Here is a 27526-nt window from a genome sequence, read left to right as displayed (position 1 = left end):
TGGAACAAACCCAGTTTGGTAGAACTGATGAGTATGTACTATGAGCTTTGCTTCAGAATATTACGGACTCAGTGTAATGAGGAAGAAAACAAAGTCACTCTGTATTTTTTCCAGATAGCAGCCCAGATCTCTGAAACTCAGAGGGATTGTCTTACGTAGAATATATTAAATGTATTGCAACTTTAGTTTTCTTTTTTTTTTGATTGTGAAAATTAGTTGTTTAATGTCTGTTTCCAGCTGGAATGAAGGCTCTGTGAGGGTAGGAGAGTGTATCTCCTCCCCGGCTGCACCTCCAGGGCCTAGTACAGGGGCTTGTACATTAAATATTTCTTGAACAAATGAAGAAATGGAGTGGCCTGTCTAGGAATAAACTCCCATTTCTTAAATCTTTAGTTCATTTGTCTTTCTGTTACATCAGTCTCCATTTCTTTAATGCCATCATTTGCTGAACACCATTGGTTATTTTGTTTTTTGTGTAATATCAATTTCAGACTTGAAACTTTCAGAGTTGGTTCACATCTGTCGCAAAGCAGTTTTCTGCATTCAGCCCTCATTCCTGCTGGCAGCAAGCACCTTGCAAGGACACCATTGGCTCTTAGAATAAGCAAATTCATCCTGTGCCTGGCATACTTAGAGAAGTAACCTCTTGGAACAAAGGATAGTTTCCTTCATTGTTTCTTCTCCACACACATTACGAGCACATTGGAGGTGCTTCTGTGTGCCACTTCAGAACACTGGTATTTGATTTAATCAGGTTTAGAGTTGCAAGGCTTTAATAGTGATTTTAGGGAGTGACCTTGGGAAAGACTTTTATCCCTCCTAATACCTTTGTTTATTTATCTTGCTAGTATAGTGGTAATCTCTGCCATTTTTTACTTCTTAAGGACATATTGTTAGCTTCATCAAGTTGATTCCAACTCATGGTGAACCCATGCACAGTGGAATGAAATGTTGCTCAGTCCTGCGCCATCCTCGTGGTCGGTGGCAGATAGGACCATTGTGATCCCTAGGGTTGTCACTGGCTGATTTTTGGAAGTAGATTGTCAGAACTTTCCTCCCTGTCTGTCTTAGTCTGGAAACTCTGCTGAAACCTGTAGGCTGGACCAGTCCGGACACTTAGATATTACCTCCAAAATTATCATGGCATAGCTTATGTTTATTTGAACAAAATATATGTCCTATAAATTTATTTCTGTTAACTATATTTTTAGTAGTAATGGAGTGGTAGAGATTTTGCAGACGCATCAATAGCCTGTGATCTTTACTGAAAATATATTTTGGTAAATTGACTAACAGTTCAAAAACACCAAAAAAGGCAAAAGGCATCATATCATCTAATAAGGGCGTGCAAGATGGGATCCAGGAGTCAAAAGGGAGCTATGGCTACGGAAGTGTTAGAATTACTGCTTCCCGCGTCCTACTTTATGGTTTGAGTCCATGACTGCCCAGGCTGGGCGGTTGGTTGGTGATGCAGAGCGTTCCTTGGCTTCACTGAGGAGTATGTTCCAGGTAAATGGTCGTCCTTACTCTCACAGCAGTTAGAAATAAAGAGCACACACACGGGGTAAAGAGGAAAGCACACCAAGTAACTCACAGGCAAGTAAAAAAGAGTACAGCGCAATGTGCAGCCTGGCATTGTGTGTGTGGATGTGTGTCTTCCTCAATTTGATATTTAATTCCTTCTCCAAAGCTGCCTCAGACAACATTTCCAGCCTTATCTCCCACGATGCCTTTCAAGTATCTTGAGCATTAAACGATTCTTGCTTTTCTCCAAACACAACATCAGACTCTCCATCTCTGCTTGTCCATAATCTACCCCCTTATCCTGGAAAGTCACGTGCCTTTCCTCAGATGTGTACCTGGGGGGGAAATACTCATCTTTTAAGGCTTATATCAAAAGTTACTTCCTCTGTATAATAAAACCTTAAAGCAGTCTTTCCCGTGGCCTGGCCCTTACCTCCTCCAGAAGCCAATGTAAGGCTCAGCTCTGATAGCAGGAAGTGTCCTGCCCTGCTACTGCAATTATTTTAAAATGAAATCATGTTTCTCCTCACCCCAGTGTTCCAACAGGGATCATGAGTTCTCCCCTCTATGGGCTGGCCTAGTCTTCTTACCTGGTCTTTCATCTTCTCAACTTCCTTGATACCTTCAGTTGTTACAGTGATTTCCTTACTTATCTTTTTCATTCATTATGAACTCCCAGGGTAATAAGTATCGTATCTTATACATCCTTTATTTCTTCCAGGACCTCATATAATATAGCTTTATAAATATCAGTGGGATTGAATTAATTTTTGGAAAATAAAGAAGTGAAACCAGGTAGATATCTGGATCTGAAAATATGCTGTACTCTGTTGTGTGGTCTACAAGGAAAAAGGCTTGGTGCACTGTGTGTGAGGAAAGGTGGCAAATAGAGGGTTCAGAGCCCAAGGGATTGATAGAGAAGTCTCTCTGGAAGGGATTACTTTGTGCTGAAGGGTAAGGTATAATTTGGTAGAGAGGTGTATGAGGCATTCCAGATTGAAGGAATGACCTACTGAGAAGTACAAAAGTACAAATTATAAAAAGAAAATCCATCTTACTGTTTTACCAGTTCTAAGAAATGTCTTTCTTCTAGGGAGAAAAAATGGGTGACGGTGATACTTCCCTCAGGATATTTAAATGGGTTCCCGTGACGGACAGCAAGGAGGTAAGTGTGGAGGGAAGGCGAAACAAAAAGGTACCGGTTCTTTTTTATGTCTTTGATCTCCTCTTAATTATAAAGGAATTCATTTCCTCATCGTTGTATGGAAAATACTTATTTCAAGGCACCCTCTGTCATTAGTCCATGCAAGGCCTCTCTTACTTTATTTCCGCCTTTATTCTCCTTCCACTAACCCATTCTGTTTTCCAGGTCTTGGCAAACTACAGCCCAGGCAAGCTTCCTGGGTTTGTCAGTAGAGTTTTATTGGAACACTGCCATGCCTACTCATTTCCTTATTGTCTATGGCTGCCATTGAGTTACAGTGACAGTTAAGTAGTTGTCACAGAAATCTAATGGCCTGCAAAACCCAGCCATTTAAGAGTCTCTGGGGGGCTCAAATGGTTAAGTGCATGATTTGAACCAGAGACACCTTGGAAGACAGGCCTGGTGATCTGCTTCCAAAAGGTCACAGCCTGAGGATTTCTATGGAGCAGCTCTACTCTGCATGCGTGGGGTCAGCACGAGTCAGAATTGACCTGATGGCTACTGACAGCAATGGTGACAGGACTAGACAAGAAAGATTTTAGCAAACCCTGAGCCCTGGGAGTTGAGTGTCTATCCTAGGGCTTGGCACACAGGAAACTGTCAATAAATGCTTGTTGAATGAAAGGCTAGAGCAGCTGTCCTCAGAGAGTGGTCTGCACTCCCTTCAGGGATCTGAGAAGTCAGGACCGTTCTCAGAACACTAAGACATTATTTGCCTTTGGAGTTTGCACTAATGGTGCAAAAGCCATGGTGGGCAAAACCACTGGGGCCTTAGTGGGAATCAGGCAGCTGTTCCCAGCTGTACTAGACACCAGTGCAGCCCTCACTGCCACAAATAAAAACGAGCCAGTGCATAGTGAGGACGGGTGTACAGCATGGTCAATGTCATTAACGTCACTGAGTTACGCGTATAAAGAATGTTGAAATGGCAGCCTTTTTGTTATATATATATACATTTAACCACAGTAAAACAAGCAAAATAAAATAATAGTTAAAAAACAGCTTGGTTTTTTAAGAAAAAGTTTGCTGTCTACCCACTGGAGCGTATTATATACGTATGTATCTCTTTCTGATTCATCTCCCATGGGTTTATTTGGATATCTGTGTATTCTTGAAAAATACATAGCATTGTTTCATTATGTATTTAAAAAAATTTAATACATACGTATAGAAAGGTAGCCTCCCCACTGATGACGGGGTTCTGTTCTGACAACTCTATCGTACATTGGTTCTGACATAAATTCGATACCTCATTTTTTTGTCTCTTTTAGTTTTCGTTATTTTCGCCTTCTGTTATCAGTATCTTTATAAATCACAACGTTGAACGTCTGCGCGCGAACATCTGAAAATGACAACATCAACAAATTCCATGCTGTAGCCTTAGGTGGAACGTATTACTGATGATAAGATGTACCAAAAAACAAAACAAAACAGAACAGAAGGTCTTTCACAGAGAGACAGAGAGCACGTGTGTGCTAGACCTCGTTCTGTTTCCTCCTTTGTTGAACCTTGCTTGTGAGAACTCTCCACGTTTCTCTAAATGTAAATAGTCATTACCTCTGGCTCTTGCGTGGTGCTCTTTTACGTGCAGTGACCACATTTTATCTATAAATTTCCTGGGTGATAAACACAGATTGTCTCCAACTTTTCTAACTTCTTTTTTCCTAATAGTTCTTAAAAATTTCAAATACAAAGCACACACATAAAACATAAATGAATGGTACAGTGAATAAGCATACGGGCAATATCTTTGTAAAAACCACCCAGATCAAAAAACAAAGCATTGCCAATCCTCCAGAAGGCCTCCAGCCCCGCTTCTAACGTCCCCTCCCTGCCCTGGAAGTGATCACTCTCCTATTTCTGCTTTTCTTACCACTTCTCTAGGCATTTGTAAAATATTTTGACTTTAAGCTACACCATAAAGTATCTGTATTGTGTCTTGCTTTGTTGTTCTATGTTTGTGAAATACACCCATGTCGCTCTTTGGAGCTGTTTGTACCGTTTTGTTGCTGTACGGAATTCCATTATGTGACTGTACCATAATTTATCTTCCTGATTTCTCCTGTAGATGGACATCTGCGCTGTTCCTGGTTTGGGGTAGTAGGAAGAGTGTTCCTGTGAACACTGGTGTTTAATAACAGCACTACAAACTGTACTGTAAAAGGGGCATGCGGGGCAAACCCCACCTGTATCACTAACTGTGCGCCAAGGATCAGTGTGAATCCAGTTCCCAGGTGGAAGTGGATCCAGGCTTCACCTTCCCACATTTGCTTTCCTCGTCACCAAGCACTTCCGTGGCTAAATCTCTCTGACCTTAACCACCCAGAGCTGGGTCTCCACGAGTTAAGACTCTGTTCTTACAGCTCCTGCCGAACAAGCAAGTGCCAGCCTCTCTGCTGGTTCTCACTGCCCCCAGTGGGCTCAGTAATTCTCTAGAATAACTCACAGAACTCACAGAAACTATTAGCTATTGTATAACATTTGTTATCATTTGGATAAAGTGTTATGCTTAAGACTAGGGGTGGCCAGTGCTTTTTGGGTTTAAAATGGCAACTCTTTTATATCTGTATGAATTATAAAGGTGCTCTTTAGTAAGCAGGGTGTAATAAAGGTCAGGAAAGCCTGTGAGGGATGAACACAGAGGAAAAGGTACAGATGGACAGACTGTCTCCCTCTGAAATCCGTCTGCATGATGCCATGAATTAAAACTCACCTTGATAATTTCTGTGATTTAAGAGACTTTTTTTTTTTTTTTTTTTTTAGTTTCTCTGGCGATATTGTAAAGGGCTTGCTCATAATACTATCTATTACTTCATCTCAGCATGCGCACACACAAAAAAAGAGAGTTATAACTCCTATGACTGGCTGGCCTATTTGATAATAAAATGAACGCACCAAAAGCAGCCTAAGAAAGAATATTTTATGAGGTCAATTAATATTGTGGAGGAGTTTTGTTCTGGGGTTAATCATTGGTGTGAACTCTGAGCTTGTAGTTGAGGTTTGGGGCTAGTCATAAAAGTGAATTGGAAAGGACACCTCTGTTCTTTATTTTCTACCCAGGACTTTGTCTCAGATTTATGTAGTTTGGTACCTGGAGATTTCTCAAGTAACACATTTGCCAAAGGACTTGTGGGAAGAGTGTCTGGGTTACTTTTCAAGGGTATTCCACTCCTTTCGGTTAGTTAGAACTTTCTTGCTGGTGAAGACATGAGAATAGCCTGCCAATCTCCAAATTTTATTATCCATAGCTATCAACATCAATTTTATATAAATGCAACCTAGAGATGTTTTACCACCTCTAGCGCTTCTCTGTCCTCAAAGGGTCACCTTTGCTAATCCTTGTTGTTGTTTTTGTTGTGTGCTATCTAGTTGATTTTGACTTATAGCAATCCTATAGAACACAGTAGAACCGCCCCCTAGGATTTCCTGGACTATAATCTTTATGGGAGCAGATTACCAGGTCTTTTCTCCGACAGTACCACTGGTGGGTTTGAACCACCAACCTTTCGGTTATCAGCTGAGTGTCTAACGGCAGTACCACCAGGGTTCCTTGGATGGCCTCAACGTTTGCTCTCACTGTCAAGCTTGTGTATTGTCTTAGGTACCTGGTGCTTCCATAACAGAGATACCACAAGCGGGTGGCTTCGAAGAATAGAAATTTATTTTCTCATAGTTCAGGGGGCTTGAATTCCTAATCCTGACTCCAGGGCAAGGGTCTCTCTGTCCGCTCTGGGGTAAAATCCTTGTCTCAGCTTTCTTCTCAGTGGTCATTAGAGAGCTCCACATGGCATCTATCTTTCCTCCATTGGTGCTTCCTTGCTTCTGTGCCTAGTCTGCTTTTCTGAATTGTGCTTTAAGTGAAAGTTTACAATTCAAGTCAGTTTCTCATACAAAAATTTATACACACATCATTACGTGACTCTAGTTGTTCTCCCTACATGTGACAGCACACTCCTGTCCACCCTGTGTTTCCCATGTCTGTTCAACCAGCTTCTGTCTGCCTCTGCCTTCTCATCTCGCCTCCAGACAGGAGTGACCCGCATAATCTCATGTGTCTACTTCAGCTAAGAAGCACAGTCCTCACCAGTATCATTGTCTGTCTTGCAGTCTTGTCTAATCTTTGTCTGAAGAGTTAGCTTAGGGAATGGTTTTAGTTTTGGGCTAACAGAGAGTCTGGTGGCCGTGGCCTCTGGGGTCCCTCCAGTCCCAGTCAGACCATTAAGTCTGGTCTTTTTACCAGAATGTGAAGTCTGTATCCCACTTTCCTCCTGCTCCATCAGGGATTCTGTGTTGTGTTCCCCATCAGGGCAGTCATTTGTGGTAGCTGGGCACCATCTAGTTTTTCTGATCTCAGGCTGAAGGAGTCTCTGATTTATGTGGACTTTTCTTTCTCTTGGGCTCATATTTTCCTTGTGTCTTTGGTGTTCTTCATTCTCCTTTGCTCCAGGTGGGTTGAGACGAATTAAAGCATCTTAGATGGCTGCTTGCTAGTGTTTAAGACCCCAGACACCATTCACCAAAGTGGGATGCATAATCTCTTCTTTTCATATCTCAAAACTGGTTGGGTTTAAAATACTCCCTACGTTGCTATGTCTCCTTTAACATAACAACAACAACAACAAAAAACTATTCCCAAATGGGATTATATCCACAGGTATATAGGGTCACTATGAGTCGGAATCAACTCAATGGCAGTGGGTTTGGTTTGGGTTTTATAGGGGTTCGTAGGAAGCCCTGGTGGTACAGTGGTTTAGCACTCTGCTGCTAACCCAAAGGTTGGTGGTTGGAACCCACCAGCTGCTCTGTGGGAGAAAGATGTGGCAGTCTGCTCCTGGAAAGATTTACAGCCTTGGAGACCCTATGGGGCACTTCTACTCTGTCCTATAGAGTCACTATGACTATACAGCACACAACAATATATGAGTTAGTATTCCGGTACATATTTTGGGAGGACCCAATTCCACCCATAACATGTATATTCTTTCTGGAAACTACAGGATGTAGAACTGAGGGCAATAATATTGTCAATTCTGTTTGAGGCACTCAATGAACCTGTGCCCCATTCCCTTCTGGGAAAGGAATACTCTCTCCCTCCCCTTCTCACCTTTCCAGACTTTCTCTTCAGTGTCCAAAGACTAATAGAGGAGGCCATGAGACAAATATAAGTCTGTCCTGAAAGGTCAGTACAATGTCCTAAAACCCAAAACCCACTGCTCTCAAGTCCATTCCTATTCACAGCAGCCCTGTAGGACAGAGTAGAACTGCCCCATAGGGTTTCCAAGGCTGTAAACCTTTATGGAAGCAGACTGCCACATCTTTCTCCTGAGGAACAGCTGATGGGATCAAACCTTTGACCTTTAGGTTAGCAGCCAAGTGCTTAACCACTGTACCACTAAGGCAATGTCATAAATGACTTAAAATGCATAACAGGAAAATATCAAGTGTTTTTAGACTGTTATGGCCATGTATTTTTGAGACTTGGAGTCAATTCACAGGATCGTGACCAGCTTTAGAAAATTAAAAGAAAAATAAAAAAGAAGATAGAAAATATTAGAGTTTGTTGCACAGAGCAAGTCTGATTTTGAAAAAAAAAAAAATTGTACCAGTCATATGTATGAAATATATTTCTTACTGGACCTGGTATTTTGAACTTTCCTTGTACTGCACAAAGAAAGCACAGGATGTGTTAAAGTCTTCAGAAAAGAGTGACACATGAGGGTTCCTTCCCATCTTTTTCTGTCTCAAGTCTACTATCTGGCACCAAATAAGTCCCTTCAGAAATCTTTCTGTGTTACAAGCTCACACCCTTCCAGAGGAAGGGGGTCCACTTTTCAATTACACTCTAAAGAAGAGCATCTCTCTTCCATAAGAGGCGATCTTACTCCTTAACCTTCTAATCTTTCATTTTCTAGTAGTGCCAAGACTTCAGCTCCATATGCGCTGATTGATAATTGTCTCCCCTTAATTTCCTGGGGCTCTGGTGCCATGATAAATTGTGAATGAGTGTCCTTCAACTCTGGTTCAATTTACTCAACAGAGAAAGCCACAGACTCACTAATTGCTTTACTAATTAATATTTTAAGTAAGAACACACCTGGAAGATAAGTAATTTTTCTCAAAGACAAAACATTCTGTATCAATGGTGAGAGATTATTTTCCCCATTAATAAAGCATTGGAGCCACCAAAGAAATCATTGTTCCCAAAGAGTTCTGTTTTTTTTTGTTGTTGTTGTTTGTTTTTGTTTTCTCCAGCTCATCTGCAGGCTTGGGGACCTCATACCAAGTATCACAGATGTTGATGTCTTCTCTCTCTGTTACTAAGGGAATAACACCATCTTGGATTGATTTTTTTTTTTTCTTTTTCAAACAATATCTCTGATTGAAGGTTGTAGGAGTGAGGCAAACTACTGATTCTTCACGACAACGTAAAAAAATGGAATCCTGCGAAAATTCTAGGTAAACTTAGTTTGCAAAAAATTACTCAGATTCGATATCAATGTATAAACTCACCCTAATTAGTTAGTAATACCTGAGAGAAAATAGTAATTTCCTAATGCATTAATACTGCTTTTTTTCAGGGTTGGAGGGAGGAACACCAAATAAATTTGTGATTTAAAATCGAGGAAAGTAATGCAAATATTAGGAATGATAAATATTTTGTTTTGAACTGAAAATCATAGCTATTTTTGAAAACTTCTTAATTATATGGTAATAATTTAATATAGGAATGTAACAGAAACTTCAAATACTCGAGAAACAGGTGGAGGAAAAGAAACAAATTATTTTATAAAAAAAAATTTAAAAAATCACTGTATTTACATTTACTTCAAAAATATATTGGCTTCCTGACATGTGCCAGGTACTCTATTAGTGCTAAAGATATAATTCTGAAGACATATGGGGTTCTGGATCTCTTAGAGAATATGGCCAATAAATGAAAATCCCTTAGTAACAGAGAGAGAAGACATGCTTTAACAAAATCTTCTGGAAATTTTGAATAGATATTAAGAGTTTTGGGGCTCAGAAATGTCCCATGGTTAATTTTTGAATACAGTCACAATTTGAAATTGTGTGGAGTATGTTGATAATTGGTACACGATCAATATAGTATGTGGCCTGGATCAATTATTAGGACCGTTAAAACGTTCTGATTAGTTATGTCTTTTTAATTGGTTTAAACATTAAAGAAATACTTAAATACTTAGTAATTATAAAAAATTTGAACAATTTAGAGGGTTAAAGAGCAAATATGTGAAAGCTATTTCTCTTTCCTCAATCGCACTTCCTTCCCTAAAGATCTTACATGGCAACATTAATAGCTTGATCTTTTGAAACTGCTGCATAGTATTCCATTAAAGAAATGCTGTTTAATATATACAAACATACATGTTGTTGTTCTCAGGTGCTGTTGAGTCGGTTCTGAATCATAGAGACCCTATGCACAACAGATTGAAACACTTCCTGGTCTGGCACTGTGTCTGAAATATGTGAGATGAAGTCTCATTATCCTTGTTTCTAAGGAGCATTCTGGCTGTATTCCTTCGAAGACAGTTTTGTTCTTTCTTCCAGCCATCCGTGGTATAGTCAATAATCTTTGCTAACACTATCATTCAAAGGCATCAATTCTTCTTTGGTCTTATTCCTTTGTCTAGTATTCACATGCATATCATGTGATTGAAAATACCATGGCTTGGCTCAGGCTCAGCTTAGTCCTCAAAGTGACATCTTTGCTTTTTGACACTTTAAAGAGGTCTTTTGCAGTAGATTTGCCCAATGCAATATGTAGTTTGATTTCTCGACTGCTACTTCCATGGGCGTTGATTCTGGATTCAAGTAAAATGAAATCCTTGACAACTTCAATCTTTTCTCCTTTTGTCATGATGTTGCTTATTGGTCCAGTTGTGAGGATTTTTGTTTTCATTATGTTGACATGCAATCCGTACTGAAGGCAGTGGTCTTTGACCTTCATCAGTAAGTGCTTCAAGTCCTCTCCACTTTTAGCAATCAAAGTTGTGTCATCTGCATAACGAAGGTTGTCAATGTGTCTTCCTCCAATCCTGATGCCTGGTTCTTCTTCATATAGCCCAGCTTCTCAGACTATTTGCTCAGCATACAGATTGAATAGATATGGTGAAAGTATACAACCCTGACACAGGCTTTTCCTGACTTTAGACCACACAGTATCCCCTTGTTCTATTTAAACTGCCTCTTGATCTACGTACAGGTTCCTCCTGAGCACAATTAAGTTTTCTGGAATTCTTGTGCTCTGGAATTCCCATTCTTCACAAAGTCATCCATAATTTGTTATGATCCACACAGTCAAATGCCTTTGCATAGTTAATAAACCACAGATAAACATCTTCCTGGTATTCTCTGCTTTCAGCCAACATCCATCTAGCATCAGCAATGATATCCGTAGTTCCACGTCTCCTCTGCACCCAGCTTGAATTTCCAGCAGTTCCCTGTCGATGTACTGCTGCAAATCACTTTTGAATTATCCTCAGCAAAATTTTTTGTGCGTGTGGTGTCTGTGGAAAGGGATGACAGAGAAGCTCAATATCATCAGTCAGAATAAAGCCAGGGCCAACTGCGGAACAGATTAGCAGTTCTCATATGTAAGTTAAGGAAGATCAAAGAGGACTTGACACCTTTAAGATGCGGTGTTGGCAAAGAACATTGAATATACCATGGACTGCCAAAAGAATTAACAAATTTATCTTGGAAGAAATATAGCCAGAATGCTCTTTAGAAGCGAAGATGGTGAAACTTTGTCTCACATACTTTGGACATGTTATCAGGAGGGACCAGTCCCTGAAGAAGGACATCATGCTTGGTAAAGTAGAGGGTCAGTGAAAAACAGGTAGACCCTCCGTGAGATGGATTGATACAGTGGCTGCAACAATGGGCTCCAGCTTTACAATTTGTGAGCATGGTGCAAGACTAGGCAGTGTTTAATTACGTTGTACATAGGGTCATTCTGAGTCAGAACCAACTTGACGGCATCTAACAAAAACAACAAGTTCAAGCTGAAGCTGAAGAAAATTACAGCATGTCCATCAGAGGCAAAATACGACCTTGAGTATACCCTACCTGAATTTAAAGACTATCTCTAGAAGAGATTTGGCACATTGAACACTAATGACCAAAGTACAGATGAGCTGTGGAATGACATCAAGGACATCATACATTAAGAAAGCAAAAGGCCATTAAAAAGACAAGAAAGAAAGAAAATACAAAAATGGATGTCAGAAGAGACTCTGAAACTTGCTCTTGAAAGTCAAATAGCTAAAGGGGACAGAACACATGATGAAGTAAAAGAGCTGAAAAGATTTCAAAGGTCTACTCAAGGAGACAAAGTAAAGCATGATAATGAAATGTGCAAAGACCTGGGGTTAGAACACCAAAAGGGAAGAAAATGCTTGGCATTTCTCAAGCAGAAAGAACTGAAGAAAAAAATCAAGGCTTGAGTTGCAATTATTGAAGGATTCTACGGGCAATGACTAAGGTGCATCTGATTCAAGCCATGGTGTTTTCAATTGTGTCATATGCATGTGAAAGTAGGACAATGAGTAAAGAAGACAGAAGAGGATTGATGCCTTTGAATTATGGTGTTGAGGAGGAATATTGGATATACTATGGACTGCCAGAAGAATAAATACTATCTCGGAAGAAGTACAGCCAGGATGTTCCTTAGAAACCAGGATGGTAAGACTTCATCTCACATGCTTTGGACATGTTATCAGGAGGGAGTAGTCCCTGGAGAAGGACATCATTGTTGACAAAGTAGGTGGCTAATGAAAAAGAGGAAGACCCCCAACAAGATGGGTTGACACAGTGGCTGCAACAACAGTCTCAAGCCTAACAAAGATTGTGAGGATGGTGCAGGACTGGGCAGTGCTTCTTTCTGCTGCACATAGGATTGTTATGAGTCTAAACTGAATGGATGGCACCTAACAACAACAACATGGGGAAATATTGAATGGTGCAGTAAGCATCCAAAGACTATGGAAGGAATACACACAGTCACTGTACCAAAAAGAATTTGTAGACGTTCAATCATTTCAGGAGACAGCATATGATCAAGAACTGATTGTATTGAAGGTAGAGGTCCAAGCTGCACTGAAGGCGAAAACAAGGCTACAGGAACTGACAGAATAACAACTGAGATGTTTCAGCAAACAGATGCAGCACTTGTGCTTCTCACTCATCTATGCCAAGAATTTGGAAGACAGTTACCTTGCCAACCAACTGCAAGAGATCCTTATTTGTGCCAGCTCCAAAAAAAAGGTGATTCAAAAGAATGTGGAAATTATTGAACCATGTCATTAATTTGCATCATAATGATCAGCCAATAATTTATTATTGCTCAATTTGTGCTTCTCTGACTTTTAGTAAGGTTGAACTTTATTTTACATATTAATTAATATTCATATTATCAGTAGCCCTTATATTTTTCCTCTGTGACAGAAACACATTTCTTTTTTTTTCTTTTTAATTGTTCTTTAGGTGAAAGTTTACAGCTCAAGTTAATTTCTCATGTAAAATTTTATACACATATCGTCCTGTGACAGTAGTTGCAATCCCTGTGATATGACAATACACTCCCTCTTTCTACTCTGGGTTTCCTGTGTCCATCCGATCAGACAGGAGCTGGCTCCCTGCTTTCTCATCTTGCCTCTGGAGTTGATCATTTGGTCTTATATATCTGAGTGAACTAAGAAGCACACTCTTCAACAGTATTATTTTATGCTTTATAGCCCAGTCTAATCTTTGTCTGAAGAGTGGTCTTTGGGAATGGTTTTAGTTCTGGGTTAACAGAGTGTCTGGAGGCTGTGGCTTTGGGGGTTCCTCCAGTCTCTGTCAGACTATTAAGACTGGTCTTTTTATGTGAGTTTGAGTTCTGTTCCATACTTTTCTCCTGCTCTGATAGGGACTGTCTGTTGTGTTCCCTGTGAAAGCAGTCATTTTTTCTTAGCCAGGCACCATCTAGTTCTTCTGGTCTCAGGCTGATGGAGTCTCTGGTTTACATGGCCCTTTTGTGTCTTGGGCCAATATTTGCCTTGTGTCTTTGGTATTCTTCCTTCTCCTTTGCTTCTAGTGGGTTGGGGCCAATTGAAGTATTTTAGACGGCCAGTTGAAAGCTTTTAAGACTCCAGATGCCACTCACCAAAGTGGGATGCACGACATTTTCTTAATAAACTTTGTATGCCAATTGACCTAGCTGTCCCCCAAAACCATGACCTCCAGACTCCAGCACCAGATATTCTGTCCCTCAAAGTGTTTGGTTGCAGAAGCATATTTCCTAATTGAGCATTTTTTGTACCTTTTCTTTGTAGAAATTCTTTCTATACTATATTGTGGATATTAAAATTATTACAAATATTGAAAATATGTTTTATTAAGTTCTTTATCTTCATACTGTAGTTATGATATTTTATCCTATTCGTATATTTTAATATAGATTACTTGTTACATATTTTGCTTTATGGTAGTAGTATTTTGTACCTTTATTTAATGGTTTTTGCTTTTGACTGCATTTACTGAGTAGTTCATTTATTCCACCTGTTTGAAATGCCATGCATATCATGTTTTATTTCTATGAGGTACTTTGTGCACTTACTATTTTATTCTTCTATTTCACTTGTCTATTCCTGTGTCAATGATACACTGTTTTAATTATGGTAATTTTCTAGTGCTTTTCTATTTAGTAGGTTAAAACTTTACTCTTTGTTCTTACTCATCATATTGTTAGGTATTTTTTTCACATTTCTTTTCTGCAGGAATCTTGGAATCAGCTTGTCACATTTCTTTGGCATTGTATATGAATTCAAGGAATAGGATAAATTGAAAAATGAATACTTATGTCTTTCCAGTGTGGGTTTCAACAAAATATTTTTCTCACATAAATCGTAGAATTTTTCAATTCTACGGTGATTTACTGGAAACCCTGGTGGCGTAGTGATGAATCACCAAAAGGTTGGTGATTCAATTCCACCAGGTACTCCTTGGAAACACTACGGGGCAGTTCTACTCTGTCCTATAGGGTTGCTATGAGTCAGAATTGACTAGATGGCAATGGGTTTGGTTTTCGTTTTTGGACTGTGATTTACTTTCAATTCTTTTTTATTTTCAGTCCTGAAATATTATTCATTTTCTATGTTTATCTTGATATTTTATTGGATACATTCTAATAGTATTTTTGATAATAGTATTAGGAATTCTACATAGATGTGGGTTGCCTTTGGGAGAATTTTATCCTTCTCCTGTATAAAGTTCTTTTTTAAAAAAAAATTTATTGTGCTTTAAGTGGAAGTTTACAAGTCAGGCAAAAACTTATACACACCTTACTATATACCCCTAGTTGCTCTCCCCCTAATGAGACAGCACACTCCCTCCCTCCACTCTCTCTTTTCGTGTCCGTTCCGCCAGCTTCTGACCCCCTCTGCCCTCTCATCTTCCCTCCAGATAGGAGATGCCAACATAGTCTCAGGTGTCTACTTGATCGAAGAAGTTTATTCTTCACCAGCATCTTTTTTCTATCCCACTGTCCAGTCCAATCCCTGTCTGAAGAGTTGGCTTCGGGAATGGTTCCTGTCTTGGGCTAACAGAAGGTCTGGGGGCCGTGACCACCGGGGTCCTTCCAGTCTCAGTCAGACTATTAAGTTCGGTCTTTTTACAAGAATTTGAGGGCAGCATCCCACAGCTCTCCTGCTCCCTCAGGGATTCTCTGTTGTGTTCCCTCTCAGGGCAGTCATTGGCGCCATCTAGCTCTTCTGGCCTCAGGCTGATGTAGTCTCTGGTTTATGTGGCCCTTTCTGTCTTTTGGTCTCATAATTACCTTGTGTCCTTGGTGTTCTTCATTCTCCTTTGATCCAGGTGGGTTGAGACCAGTTGATGCATCTTAGATGGCTGCTAGCCAGCACTTAAGACTCCAGATGACACTCTCAAAAGTGGGAAGCAGAATGTTTTCTTAATAGATTTTATTATGCCAATTGACTTAGATGTCCCCTGAAACCATGGTCCCCAAACCCCCGCCCCTGCTATGCTGGCCTTTGAAGCATTCAGTTTATTCAGGGAATTTCTTTGCTTTTGGTTTAGTTCACTTGTGCTGACCTCACCTGTATTGCGTGTTGTCTTTCCTGTCACCTAAAGTAGTTCTTATCTACTATCTAATTAGCAAATACGCCTCTCCCTCCCTCCCTCCCACATCTCGTAACCATCAAAGAATATTTTCTTCTCTGTTTAAACTATTTTTCCAGTTCTTATAAGAGTGAACTTACACAATATTTGTCCTTTTACAACTGACTAATTTCACTCAGCATAATGCCTTCCAGATTCCTCCATGTTATAAAATGCTTCACAGACTCACCACTGTTCTTTATTGATGTGTAGTATTCCATTGTGTGAATATACCAAAATTTATTTATCCATTCATCTGTTGATGGGCACCTTGGTTGCTTCCATCTTTTTGCTATTGTAAACAGTGCTGCAGTAAACATGGGTGTGCACATATCTGTTCATGTAAAGGCTCTTATTTCTCTAGGATATATTCCAAGGAGTGGGATTGCTGGATTGTATGGTAGTTCTATTTCTAGCTTTTTCAGGAAGTGCCAAATCAATTTCCAAAGTGGTTGTACCATTTGACATTCCCACCAGCAGTGTATAAGTGTGCCACTCTCCACAACTTCTCCAACATTTATTATTTTGTGGTTTTTGGATTAATCCCAGCCTTGTTGGAGTGAGATGGAATCTCATTGTAGTTTTGATTTGCATTTCTCTAATGGCTAACCATTGTGAGCATTTCCTCATATATTTGTTAGCTACCTGAATGTCTTCTTTAGTGAAGTGTCTGTTCATATGTTTTGCCCATTTTTTAATTGGGTTATTTGTCTTTTTGCAGTTGAGTTTTTGCAGTATCATGTAGATTTTAGAGATCAGGCACTGATCGGGAATGTCATAGCTAAAAACTTTTTCCCAGTCTGTAGGTAGTCTTTTTTACTCTTTTGGTGAAGTCTTTGGATGAGCATAGGTGTTTGATTTTTAGGAGCTCCCAGTTACATAGTTTTTCTTCTGCATTGTTAGTAGTGTTTTGTATACTGTTTATGCCATGTATTAGGGCTCCTAACATTGTCCCTATTTTTTCTTCCATGATCTTTATCATTTTAGATTTTATATTTAGGTCTTTGATCCATTTTGAGCTCATTTTTGTGCACGGAGTGAGTTATGGGTCTTGTTTCATTATTTTGCAGATGGATATCCAGTTATGCCAGCACCATTTGTTAAAAAGACTGTCTTTTCCCCATTTAACTGACTTTGGGCCTTTGTAAAATATCGACTGCTCATATGTGGATGGGTTTATGTCTGGATTCTCAATTCTGTTCTATTGGTCTATGTATCTGTTGTTGTACTAGTACCAAGCTGTTTTGACTACTGTGACTGTATAATAGGTTCTAAAATCAGGTAGAGTGAGGCCAACCACTTTGTTCTTCTTTTTCAGGAACACTTTACTTATCCGGGGCCTCTTTCCCTTCCATATGAAGTTGGTGATTTGTTTCTCCATCTCACTAAAGAATGTCATTGGAATTTGGATTAGAATTGCATTAAATCTATAGATCGCTTTTGATAGAATAGACATTTTTACAATGTTAAGCCTTGCTATCCATGAGCAAGGCATGTTTTTCCACTTACAGAGGTCTATTTTGGTTTCTTGCAGAAGTCTTTTGTAGTTTTCTTTGTATGAGTCTTTTGCATCTCTGGTAAGATTTATTCCTAAGTATTTTATTTTGTTGGGTGCTACTGTAAATGGTATTGGTTTGGTGATTTCCTCTTTGATGTTCTTTTTGTTGGTATAGAGGAATCCAGACAATTTTTGTATGTTTATCTTGGATCCTGATATTGTGCTGAACTCTTCAATTAGTTTCAGTAGTTTTCTTTAGAATTCTTTAGGGTTTTCTGCATATAAGATTTTGTCATCTACAAATAGAGATGCTTTTACTTCTTCCTTACCAATCTGCATGCCCTTTATTTCTTTATCTAGCCTAATTGCTCTGGCTAGGACCTCCAACACAATGTTGAATAAGAGCAGTGATAAGGGGTTTCCTTGTCTGGTTCCTTATCTCAAGGGGAATACTTCCAGACTCTCTCTGTTTAGGATGATGTTGGCTGTTGGCTTTGCATAAACGCCCTTTATTATGTTGAGGAATTTTCCCTCTATTCCTATTTTGCTGAGAGTTTTTATCATGAGTGGGTGTTGAACTTTTTCGAATGCCTTTTCTGCATCAATTGCTAAAATTATGTGATTCTTGTCTTTTGTTTTATTTATACGATGAGTTGCGTGAATTGTTTTTCTAATGTTGAACCATCCCTGCATACCTGGTATAAATCCCACTTAATCATGGTGAGTTATTTTTCTGATATGTTGTTGAATTCTATTGGCTAAAATTTTGTTGAGGATTTTTCATCTAAGCTCATGAAGGATATAGGTCTGCATTTGTCTCTTTTTGTGGTGTCTGTACCTGGTTTTGGTACCAGGGGTATGCTACCTTTATATGATTACTTCAGGAGTATCCCCTCCTCTTCTATGCTCTGAAATACCTTTATACCTTTACTAGTAGTGGTGTTAACTCTTCTTTGAATGTTTGGTAGAATTCTGCATTGAAGGCTTCCCGGTCAGGGTTTTTTTTTATTGGGAGCTTTTTTTTTTTTAAATAATTTTTATTGTGCTTTTAAGTGAAAGTTTATATATCAAGTCAGTCTCTCACACAAAAACTTATATACACCTTGCTACATACTCCCAATTACTCTCCCCCTAATGAGAGAGCCCACACTCACCCTCCACTCTCTCTTTTTGTGTCCATTTCACTGGCTTCTAACCCCCTCTACCCTCTCATCTCCCCTCCAGGCAGGAGATGCCAACATAGTCTCAAGTGTCCACCTGATCCAAGAAGCTCAATCCTCACCAGCATCCCTCTCCAACCCATTGTCCAGTCCAATCCCTGTCTGAAGAGTTAGCTTCAGGAATGGTTCCTGTCCTGGGCCAACAGAAGGTCTGGGGACCATGACAACTGGGGTCCTTCTAGTCTCAGTCAGACCATTAAGTCTGGTCTTTTTATGAGAATTTGAGGTCTGCATCCCACTGTTCTCCTGCTGCCTCAGGGGTTTTCTGTTGTGTTCCCTGTCAGGGCAGTCAACGGTTGTAGCCGGGCAACATCTAGCTCTTCTGGTCACAGGATGATGTAGTCTCCAGTTCATGAGGCCCTTTCTGTCTCTTGGGCTCATAATTACCTTGTGCCCTTAGTGTTCTTCATTCTCCTTTGGTCCAGGTGGGTTGAGACCAATTGATGTACCTTAGATGGTTGCTTGCTAGCATTTAAGACCCCAGTTGCCTCCCTTCAAAGTGGGATGCAGAATGTTTTCTTAATAGATTCTATTATGCCAATTGACTTAGATGTCTCCTGAAACCATGGCTCCCAAATCCCTGCCCCTGCTACACTAGCCTTCAAAGCATTCAATTTATTCTGGAAACTTCTATGCTTTTGGTTTAGTCCAGTTGTGCTGACCTCCCCTGTATAGTGTGTTGTCTTTTCCTTCACCTAAAGTAGCTCTTATCTACTATCTAATTAGTGACTGCCCCTCTCCCTCTCTCCCTCTCTCCCCCCTCTTGTAACCACAAAAGAATGTTTTCTTCTCATTTTAAACTATTTCTCAAGCTCTTATAATAGTGGTCCTATACAATATTTGTCCTTTTGTAACTAATTTCACTCAGCATAATGCCTTCCAGATTCCTCCATGTTATGAAATGTTTCACAGATTCATCACTGTTCTTTATCAATGCATAGTATTCTATTGTGTGAATATACCATAATTTATTTATCCATTCATCCATTGATGGGCACCTTGGTTGCTTCCATGTTTTTGCTATTGTAAACAGTGCTGCAATAAGCATAGGTGTGCATATATCTGTTCACGTGAAGGCTCTTATTTTTCTAGGATATATTCCAAGGAGTGGGATTGCTGGATTGTATGGTAGTTCTATTTCTAGCTTTTTCAGGAAGTGCCAAATCAATGTCCAAAGTGGTTGTACCATTTGACATTCCCATCAGCAGTGTAGAAGTGTTCCAGTCTCTCCACAGCCTCTCCAACATTTATTATTTTGTGGTTTTTGGATTAATGCCAGCCTTGTTGGAGTGAGATAAAATCTCATTGTAGTTTTGATCTGCATTTCTTTAATGGCTAATGATTGTGAACATTTCCTCATGTATCTGTTAGCTACCTGAATTTCTTCTTTAGTGAAGTGTCTATTCATATCTTTAGCCCATTTTTTAATTGGGCTATTTGTCTTTTTGTAGTTGAGTTTTTACAGTATCACGTAGATTTTAGAGATTAGAAGCTGATCAGAAATGTCATAGCTAAAACTTTTTCCCATTCTGTAGGTAGTCTTTTTACTCTTTTGGAGAAGTCTTTGGATGAGCATAGGTATTTGATTTTTAGGAGCTCCCAGTTACATAGTTTTTCTTCTACATTCTTAATAATGTTTTGTATATTGTTTATGCCATGTATTAGGGCTCTTAACTTTGGCCGTATTTTTTCTTCCAAGGTCTTTATCATTTTAGATATTATGTTTAGGTCATTGACCCATTTTGAGTTAGTTTTTGTGCATGGAGTGAGGTATGGGTCTTGTTTCATTATTTTGCAGATGGATATCCAGTTATGCCAGCACCATTTGTTAAAAAGACTGTCTTTTCCCCATTTAACTGTTTTGGGGCCTTTGTCAAATATCAGGTGCTCATATGTGGATGGATTTATGTCTGGATTCTCAATTCTGTTCCATTGGTCTATGTATCTGTTGTTGTACTAGTACCAGGCTGTTTTGACTCCTGTGGCAGTATAACAGGTTCTAAAATCAGGTAAAGTAAGGCCTCCCACCTTGTTCTTCTTTTTCAGTAATGTCTTATTTATCCGGGGCCTCTTTCCCTTACATATGAAGTTGGTCATCTGTTTCTCCATCTCATTACAGAATGTCGCTCGGATTTGGATCAGAATTGCATTAAATGTATAGATCGCTTTTGGTAGAATAGACATTTTTATAATGTTAAGTCTTCCTATCCATGAGCAATGTATGTTTTTCCGCTTATGTAAGTCTCTTTTGATTTCTTGCAGATGTGTACTGTAGTTTTCTTTGTGTAAGTCTTTTAGATCTCTGGTTCAATTTATTCCTAAGTATTTTATCTTTTAGGGGGCTACTGTAAATGGCATTGATTTGGTGATTTCCTCTTCTATGTTCTCTTTGTTGGTGTAGAGGAATCCAACTGATTTTCTCCTGAAGAGAAAGGCTGTACTGGGAGAACTCCTCCCTGCCTGTGCACCAGAACAGGAGGAAGCACATCACAGAAGATGACAAGAGCCAGGAGAAGAGGACCAGAAATAAGAAGGAAAAGTAAGTAAATCAATTCTGCCCAGTGGAGAACTGGGTCACCGTGAATTTTACTGCCATCTGTGTTGGTTCTCTGATGGGTAGAAGTAAGTGCTATGACTGAAAGGTGCATGCCAGGTGAGGAGAGACCAACTGATGGTCAGATTGTATTATTCCATGACTGTAGAAAACCATGCCACCACAAATAATTAGAGTTTGAGCTTGATCCATAGTTATGTACACTGCTGGTTGATTTTTCCTGTGGTATTCAGTTAGATATAACTCCAGGATAACAGCAAGTAGGCTTGGTCATGAATTTAAAGAAATAGGATTAATTGTGTTTGTTGTGAGTCTCAGGTAGATAATTTTATTTAAGTTTCGAATTTTGCTTCCCTTCTGTTTTCCCAAGATATATATATTTTTTAAACTAAGGATGGTTGTTACATATTATTAAACATCTTTCAACATCTATAAAGAAATCTTATTATTTTTACCTTTAGTGTATTTCTGTTTTAATTATATTCCTCTATTGCCTAAAATATTCTAAGATAAATCTATCGAGATACTTTTTAAGACACTGCCAGCTTTGGTTTACTGTTATTTCATTTAGAATTTTTTAACTTTCAATTTCATAAACTAGATTAGCCTAGAGGTGTTTTTAAGGAGACCTGGTCACTCACTGGTTAAGCACTAGTGCTCAGCTGCTAACCCAAAGGTTGGCAGTTTGAACCTAGCAGTGGTTCCACTGGAGAGAGACTTAGCTATCTGCTCTCATGAAGATTACAGACTAGGAAATCCTATGGGGCAGTTCTACTCTGTCAAACAGGGCTATGATTCAGAATTTACTGGTGGGCACACAACAACAACAGAGATATTTTTAGGAATTTTTTTTTAGCTTATAATTTTCTTACTTTGAAATCATGTTTATGCTGCCTTTGTAGACCCAGTTATGCAACTTTGCAGGTTTTTGTGCCATACTTAAATCTGTTAAGCAATTTAAGTAAACTAGGATTTTTTTTTTTTTGGTCATTGGAAGTTTCACTAAACTGGGTTGAATGATATCAGGAGGTGGAGCGCTAATTTGAATACCGTATTTTCCCCCTAAAAAAAAAAATTTTTTTTTTTTTTAGTTGGGAGAGATTAAATATGGGAATGGTTTTGAAACTTTGGGGCCTTTACGTGACCATGTACAGTGCCTTGGAATGACCAGAATCATACCTGAATCCTTCCTTGCTGATTTGATAAAGATTTTCCTCTCTTGTTTGAAGACAGACACTGTTAGTGCCTGTCAGAGAAGCTTGCCTTTCAAGAGGAAGTTAATTTTCTTCTTGTCCCTTCCCCATCACTCCTCATTATCTCCAGACCTATAATTAGAATCCAATTCCAGAACGTGAAGGAGTCCAATTACGAAGTCACACAGGTGGGAGGAAGGCTCACACACAAAAAGGGCATCAGAATCTTGCTGATTTGAGTTGGAGGTGGGGCAATGGGTAACTATATGTGGCAATAGGCCTTAAGGAAACTTTATCAAATAGGAGAAAGGTAATCTTAGAGTGGATTTAGTTTATTGACATGAATTCACTTGCCAGAAATTTCGAATTCATTAGGTGATTTATTATTTCTTTTGTTTGGTTAATGGGAAGCTAGACTCAGATTTTCCACATGGAATTAGAAATGACTTGTCAATATTTCCTTGATATAAACTACAGAAGGTGGTAGTGAACTTCCCTTGCACAACTCATTTGTTCACCAATAATCATATCTTCTAGGTAGGCTCAAAAAAAGACACCCCTTTCCCCAAGGAATAGACATGAAAGAAATGATTGCATCTTAAAAAAAAAGAATATCTTCTCTCTAGGTTAGAGATGATAATGAGAAATCTCATAATTCAGAGGGCACTGAATCTGAATGGGGATGAGGGATGATAAGATTCAAGCAGATATAGTTAACACAGCAGTACAACAGGGTGCTAATTTGAGCCATTATGATGTTGAGCTGCACCTTCAGCCCAGTTCCCAGAACCAGAGCCCTTTGCATGAGTCAGTGACTAGCACTTTTGAGGAAGACCTCATTAACATCACTGCTATACACTTCAATCTTCCTCCTGCTTGTCTCCAGAAGAATCTGGATTTATCGGGGCAACTGCTGAAATGTACAAAGACCTGAAGTTAGAAAACCAAAAGAGAACACACTAGGCATTTCTCAAGCTGAAAGAACTGAAGAGTTAAACCTCTAGATGCAATATTGAAGGATTCTATGGGCACAATATTAAATGACTCGGGAAGCATCAAAAGAAGATGGAGGGAATACACAAAGTCACTAAACCAAAAACAATTGGTCCACTTTAAGCTATTTCAGGAGGTAGCATATGATCAAGAACTGATGATATTGAAGGAAGAAGTCCAAGCTGCACTGAAGACACTGGCAAAAAACAAAGCTCCAAGAATTACAGAATATCAACTGAGATGTTTCAACAAACAGATGCAGTGCTGGAGGTGCTTACTTGTCTATGCCAAGAAATTTGCAAGAGAGCTACCTGGCCAAATGAATGGAAGAGATCCATATTTTGCTTATTCCAAAGAAAAGCGATCCAACAGAATGAGGGAATTGTCAAACAATATCATTAATATCACACCCAAATAAAATTTTACTGAAGATACTTCTAAATGGTTGCTACAGTATATCACCAGAAATCCAAGCTGGGCTCAGAAGAGACATGGAATGAGGCATACCATAGCTGATGTCAGGTTGATCTTGGGTAAAAATAGAGAATACCAGAAAGATGTTTACTTGTGTCTTATTGACTATGCAAAGGCATTCAACTGTGTGAATCATAACAAATTATGGACAACATTGCGAAGAATGTAAATTCCAGAACACTTAATTGTGCTCATGTGGAACCTCTACACAGACCAGGATGCAGTCGGTGGAACAGAATAAGGGGATACTGTGTGGTTTAAAGTCAAGAAAGATGTGTGTCAGGATTGTATCCTTCCGTCATACTCACTCAATCAGTATGCTGAGCAAATAATTTGAGAACCTGACTATATGAAGAAGAACAGGACATCAGAATTGGAGGAAAACTCATTAACAACCTGTGATATGCAGATGACACAATCTTGCTTGTTGAAAGTGAAGAGGACTTGAAGCACTTACCGATGAAGAATAAAGACTAGAGTCTTCAGTACGGATGATACCTCAACATAAAGAAACAAAAATCCTCACAACTGGACCAATAAGCAATATCATGATAAACAGAGAAAAGATTGAAGTTTTCAAGGATTTCATTTTGCTTGGATCTGCAATCAATGCCTATGAAAGTAGCAGTCAAGAAATCAAATGATGTATTGCCCTGGGAAAGTCTCCTGTGAACGACCTCTTTAGAGTGTTGTGAAAAGCAAAGATGTTACTTTGAAGACTAAGGTGTGCCAGACCCAAGCCATGATATTTTCAGTCACCTCATATGCATGTGAAATCTGGAGAATGAAAAAGAAAGACTGAAGAACAAATGATGCCTTTGAATTATGGTGTTGGTGAAGAATATTGAATATATCACAGACTGCCAGAAGAAGTCAGTCTTAGACGAAATACAGCTAGAGTGCTCCTTGGAGGTGAAGATTGAGAGACTTTGTCTCATGTACTTTGAACATATTATCAGGAGGGACCAGTCGCTGGAGATGGACACCATGCTCAGTAAAGTAGAGGGTCAGCAAAAGAGAAGAAGACCCTCAACAAGATGGGTAGACACAGTGGCTGCAACAATGAGCTCAAGCATAGCAATGATTGTGAGGATGGTGCAGGACTGGGAGGTGTTTCATTCTGTTGTACATAGGGTTACTATGAGACAGAACCAACTCAATGGTACCCAAAAACAACAACTGTGATGGGGCAAAAGAAGATTGCTAGTCATTACAGAGACATCAGTTCTAAATGAACGTTAATTCCTGGGAAACCACTTAATTGGCCAGTCTATAGATGATAATATAGAGCAGTACAGGCCAGTGGAATTCTAATGTGGGCCACATGTATACTTTTAAACTTTCTGTTAGTGACATTAAAAATGTAAAAAGAAACTGGTGAAGAAGTTTAATAAGAGAATCATAGTGCTGGCCTACTGGATTTTGGAGCAAAGTCATGCTTTCATTTTCCATCTCAGGAATGACTCTTAACTCTAATGGAGACTGACAGCTGACTGGGTCACTAGGTGACCAGAAAACTGCAGATACCTATCAAGAGCTGAATTTCATCTAGTCCAAACTAGGCATAAAATTGGCATCATGGTTCTAAGAGTTAGTGGAAATTATACAAGTATAACTGCATCTGATCATATCCTGAAGTGGCAGGTAACTTGCATGAGTAGATTGTTTATATTTCAAAAATGTCTATATTGCCACATCGTCATCGCTCCCTTATCTATGGTTTTATGGGGAGTTTCTTGCAAGTAAAATTTTCCTGAAGATCATTCAAAAGCGGCTGTAGCAGTACATTGACGGGGAAGTGCCAGAAATTCATGCTGGATTCAGAAGACAGCGTGGAACAAGGGATATCATTGCTGATGTCAGATGCGTCATGGCTACAAGCAAAGAATATGAGAAAGATGTTTACCTGTGTTTTATTAACTAAGCAAAGGCATTCGGCTGTGGATCATACCAAACTATGGATAACATTTCAAAGACTGGGAATTCCAGAACGCTTCATTATGCTCATGAGGAACCTGTACTTAGAACAAGAGGCAATCATTCAAACAGAACAAGGGGATATTGTGTGGTTTAAAGTTAAGAAAGGTGTATGTCGTGGATTTATCCTTTCACTGTACTTATTCAATCTGTATGCTGAGTGAATAATCCGAGATGCTGGACTATATGAAGAAGAAGGTAGCATCAAGATTAGAGGAAGACTCATTAACAACCTGTGATATGCAGATGACACAAACTTGCTTGCTCAAAGTGAAAAGGACTTGAAGCCCTTATTGATGAAGATCAAAGACCACGGCCTTCAGTATGGATTACCCTTTAACATAAAGAAAATAAAAATACTAATGTGAGCCTGACCCGAGCTATGGTGTTTTCAGTTGCCTCATATGCATGTGAAAGCTGGACAATGAATAAGGAGGACAGAAGAAGAATTGATGCCTTTGAATTAGAGTGTTGGCCAAGAATATTGAGTATACCACGGACTGCCAAAAGAACAAACAAATCTGTCTTGGAAGGAGTACATCCAGAATGCACCTTTGGAAGCAAACGTGGCAAGACTTTGTCTCACGTACTTTGGACATGTTATCAGGAGGGACCACTTCCTTGAGAAGGTTATCATGCTCGGTAGAGCAGAGGGTAAGTGAAAAAGAGGAAGGCCCTCAATGAGATGGATTGACACAGTGGCTGCAACAATCAGCTCAAGCATAACAAGGACTGTGAGGATGGACTGGGACTGGACAGTGTTTCGTTCTGTGTACATAGGGTTGCTATGAGTCAGACCTGACTCAATGACACCTGACAACAACAACATCAAGCAGGAAAACTTTCTGAATTTAGTTTATATGGTACATTGATACCATTGAAAAGTGGAATGGTACCTTAGAATGTTTCTCCATGGGACACCGAAGATTGCAGGAAATGGAAATCCTAGTAGGTAGACCTTAGGCCAGGCAATTGTTTTGTTTATGTTGATTCAAATAAGAGACAGTGTAACATAAGGGTATATATTAATTTATGGTGTATTAAATGGGCTAGACAGCCTATTTATTTGGAAGATTGGTTAAAAGAAGTTTTGGGTCATATGTATGCAGATTTCTGCAATAAGCTCATAAAACAAGTGATCTCTCATTTATTCAGAGGACGTTTTTATTATGAGGTGGACAAGATGACCCAATATGTGAATTGTGGAGTTTATATCTGATCAAGGAACTTTATAGAAAGGGGAAAGGGCTGATAGAGATGCTTTTATCTTGTGTCCCTTCCTCCAGAAGTAGTGGGCCTTACAGAAGGAGAAATAGAGAACTATGGGAGGGATAGTTTCAGAAGTTAATGGAGAAAGAGGTAGAGGCATGCATGGGGTCAGGGATGAGTCCGAATGAAACCCAGAGGATTCTCATGTCCAGAGGCAACCTATAAGACAGCTACAACCCTGTGGAGTAAGACCAATAGCATCTCAGAAATAAGTATTTTTACCACCTCGTGTGAAAAATAGCTCCCAACTGCTTCTGATGCTGGCTTAAAACATATTGAAAGTAGAACGGAAGGAAACAATAAATTATAAATAGCGGCTATAGTCTTTTGACCAGCTCCAAGAAGTGATATGCTATTGCTCAGCACATTTTTCTCTCTGTGGCGTGATGTATTTATATAGAGAAATTAATGTTCCTTTCTTTTATAAGCCCTTTTCTCCAT

Source organism: Loxodonta africana, chromosome 8 (genome assembly GCF_030014295.1).
Source record: "Loxodonta africana isolate mLoxAfr1 chromosome 8, mLoxAfr1.hap2, whole genome shotgun sequence".
Classification (NCBI taxonomy): Eukaryota; Metazoa; Chordata; class Mammalia; order Proboscidea; family Elephantidae; genus Loxodonta; species Loxodonta africana.
The sequence above is the reverse complement of the archived record's forward strand: the minus strand, read 5'-3'. Positions refer to the sequence as shown.